Source organism: Teleopsis dalmanni, chromosome 2 (assembly GCF_002237135.1).
Source record: "Teleopsis dalmanni isolate 2A chromosome 2, ASM223713v2, whole genome shotgun sequence".
In the NCBI taxonomy this organism is placed as follows: Eukaryota; Metazoa; Arthropoda; class Insecta; order Diptera; family Diopsidae; genus Teleopsis; species Teleopsis dalmanni.
Window position 1 is genome coordinate 80,249,568 of NC_051847.1, and position 4,325 is coordinate 80,253,892.

The following is a 4,325-nucleotide window of genomic DNA, read 5'->3' on the forward strand; positions in this document are numbered from 1 at the left end:
ATAATGTATTACACTCAAAGAAATTTTTTTACGCTAATTGTACTATAATAAATAAAAAGTAAAAGAGTTTGCCAAAATATTTTGAGACCTGGTTATACAGTTCTGATTATGATGACCAAACGAATCGATTTAGGCATGTCCATTAGTTAATTCATTAGTAATGAAATTATTACTGATATACAAAAAAAAGTCGAGAGTAAGATACATTTATATTTTATAGTTCATTTTAAAATGAAATATAAAGTTTGATGTCCTATATTACAAGTAATTTTTTAATGAATACAAGAATTACTTAGTCTACGATTATTGGAGGAATTCGAAAATTAAATCAAAATTCTTTATGAAAATTAAGTTTTCTTTATGGATGAGGAGTAAATTGTAGCTCCACCTCATGTGTTGCTGTTCATCTTTGGCTAGGTGAAGATCTAAACTTCGGGGCCCATTTTCCTACTGACCTAACCGAGCTGTCATTCTGCAAAATTGGGGACTTAGCCAACTTTATAGAATTGTCAGGTGCGTTCATCATTATCTAATGACGGAATCGTAATTTCTGTGTCTCTCGTACGGTAATCGCTAGTCTACGAATGTATAAGCGCTAATTCCGTGGTACTACAACAAACCCATTGTTTGAGCCGAAATGGGCTTTGAGTATAAGGTCGCCACGTCAACCTAACCTAACTAACTAATATAGTTCTTTTTAATACGGTAACATATAGTTCTCAAAGCCAAGAAATTAGACCTAGAAAAAAGAACTAGAAACTAAACTAATTAATAGTGCAGACACCAAGAAAATTCGGTGAAAAAGTAAAGGTCTGGACGCAAATCGAAAATCACAAGAGCATGGCTTGAAATGCTAACATAAAAGAGACCCTCCTAGATGTAATGCGAAAGTGGTTCTAAGAAGAATCACTTTAAGAACCGCCGAAGGGGAAGTTTTAGTACTACATATTCATATTAGGGGGTTGGGTACACTATTCCCATGAACATCGGTTTGGCTGTGCATAAAATTATTCATCATTTTATTACAAAAAAAAAAAAATGGAAACTATCTTTACAGAGGACTTAAATATATATATCAGTTTTTTTAACAGTTATCAATAATGTTATACTTAAAAAGTATTTAGTTAGAGAATGCAAATACATAAGCTAGTACTGGAAAAATTGAATGTTGTTAGCTTTAATATGATATTCTAATAGATACATTTAATACATAATGATTAAGTTAATCTGTATTTATAACCATCACACCCTGTAATAAAGCAAATGTATTTGCACAAAATGTTGAAGTCGTCTGTTGCAGTGTATGAAATATTTACTTTGGCTTGTTTGTTTACTGTTGACTTTGTTCTTATTTTGCCAGTTTACTTTTGTTGTTTCTGTTATTGTTCGACATGCTTAAAGTATCTCAGCAGCGATGTATCTCAGTGTCATGATCGTATCAAATTGTACAATGATGTGTGTTCGATTTTAAACAGCCCTGCAGGGAGATGAGGAGCTAAATCGAAGGATGTACAACTTTAAGCTCATCTTTTATGTAACGAATACTCGTATGGATGGATACATGTGTAGATCCTTCACGGCGTGACATAACAATGGAATTATTTGTTCGAGTCTCTTACGCGACATGTTACTGCAATCCGCCCGTGCCATGCCGCATATCTTACAGAACATTTTCGTCTGTGTTATTTTTTATACTCGTACTCGTATGTCACGTCTCACAGTGTCTGGGAGGCTTTTAGTCGGCAATATGCCATAAACGTATGTTTCTATATTTGTACGAGTGTTTATTTCGTTTTTTATTGCAATTTGTACACAATTGACAGTGTCAAGTTGAAGTGATACGATTTGTGTGCGTCCAACTCTGACGGCAGCTAATGTGGGAGCTGCTTGAATTTATAAATTTTCAGCTTAAGTTTTCTAAATGATTTTTATCGTTTTTATATAGAAGTGAGTCATAAAATGCCTATACACTTGTGCGGCTTAATATAATTCAAAATTTTTTATGCCTCAACAAAACTAAAATATTTACCAAACACATTGGCCACATCACACGACCACCATCGGTGTTTCTCAATATAGAAATTTTACATAAATTAAACAAATTAATTTGTTCGCACTATTCGTTGACACCTACCTAGACCGTTATACCAGCGGTTCATCTACACTGACTTTTAGAAATTGTCATCGTATATCGTATAGATACTAACTAACCGCTTACATAAAACCAAACAGTTTATAGATACTTTGTCTCATTCTCATTTCATTCGATTAATTCATGAATATATAAACTATTTTTTTCCGATATTAGTTGATAAAGTTCAATATATTGAAACCAAAAGTTACTGCTTTAAGACTTTTTGCATAATAATAAAATAGCAGTATTCTACAATAAAGAAAAATAAATATTAAAATAAATAAATGAAACATTGATTTGGAAATATGTTTTCTTGTTTAAAATTTTTATAACGAAATATTGATCTAAGTATTCTATAAGGATACTCAGACGAACAAACCCAAAAGAGGTTTAATGAAAGGAGTAATCGAATTCAATCTAAACTATAAGAAAGAAATACAAGTTATTTTTCTTTCAATTCTTTGAATTGAATATTTGAATATATTCAAAAATAATATATACAATATATGTATTGAATGTTTATATATGTATTGAATTGAATGTTCTTAATCAAAAAGAATGAGCCACGACAAAGCTGTCCAATCTAAATTAACTTATTATCATTTCAGACTCCGATAACAAAAGGAAAATTAGTAGAAATAGTTTATAAAACTTATTTATAAAAAATTATAATAAATAATTGATTTGATTTTATCTTAAGTAAAACATTAAGGTGTAAACATTATATTCAAATATCATTTCTTCAAACAGTGCCCAAATACTATAATCATCGAAATCTGCAATATTTAGTACTCCTAATCATTTTGAAAAATAGTTAAAAATTTTATTTAATAATTTTGTTTTTGAAATTAATTTTAAAAAATTTTTTATTAATGCCAAAATTTCGACTATATTCTATAGCCATCTTCAGGGTTCTATTATATGATGATAAGATGATTGTAGATGAAGGCCTGTGGCACAATATCCGTATTACTAAACAATTTTTGCTTATCAAGGCTTATATTTAATCTTCTAATATGTTAATTAAACTAATGATACGTTGAATGTTCCCTGTCTATTTGGTTCCTAAATAAAATGAAGCGAATTAGAAAATCGTTGTATAGTATACAGTTATAGAAAAAATTGAATCTTTAAATATTCAATAAATCTGAACACATATTTTTACATGATTCCAATTTTCTGTGCAACCAGTTTCTTAAAATAAAATGTTTTACTATATTTTACATATATGAATATAGTTTAGTTTTGGAGATATTGAGCTTAAATTTTGGAAACTTTAACATGAAAACTATTAACAATAATCAATTTAAAAATTTAATATACTTTTAAAATGCGAACTATAATTTCTTCAAGATTTTTTTGAAAAATTTTTTTAATCATAATAATTATCTATACTATCGGTACAACTATATGTTCATTGATAAAACTATTTTAATGAAGCTAAACTAAATTATAAATAATATTATATTGATAATGATTATAGTCAAAATTTTTAAAATTAAGTATCAGATTTTCAACTCTTCGAATTTTTTGTATCAATCTATTATTGTCATTTGTTGAGATCATTAAACTCAGATTTACATTTATTTGTACATATATTATTCAAAAAATCAAATACCGTAATTACTCCCAGGTTTACATGTCTGATTCGCAGCAGTTATTAACACATTCTATTAAATTCCATAATCGAAACTGAACGCCATGTTTATATTTGTAGACAAATTGTCTTAAATATAATGAGAATTATAATTGAAAAGGTTTTGAAGTATGTCGTCATAACATTTAAATTACTTTTTATAAAAGAAAATCATTTTTTAGAATATTAAAAAAAAATATATATACTAATTATTCTATAAATTTGATTTCCTTTGTTTAGATTTATAAAGATTTTATATTTTTGAGAACAAATATATCTGTAACTATTTAGTATAATATTTATTTTAATTTAAAAAAATGAAGTACGCATTAAGATAATCAACCCGACATCTACAGTTTATTTTTAACATTTTTTTAATTTATCAATGACACAAACCTTTTTAGAGCTAATAAATTTTTATTGTTGCCAGCAAAAAGTTGCTTTCTTATGTAGATTACTCACCAATTACTCTACTGTCTGACTACATAGTTATAATTTAAATAAATAGTTCAAAATATATGTATATATATATATGTATGTATGTAAAATATAATG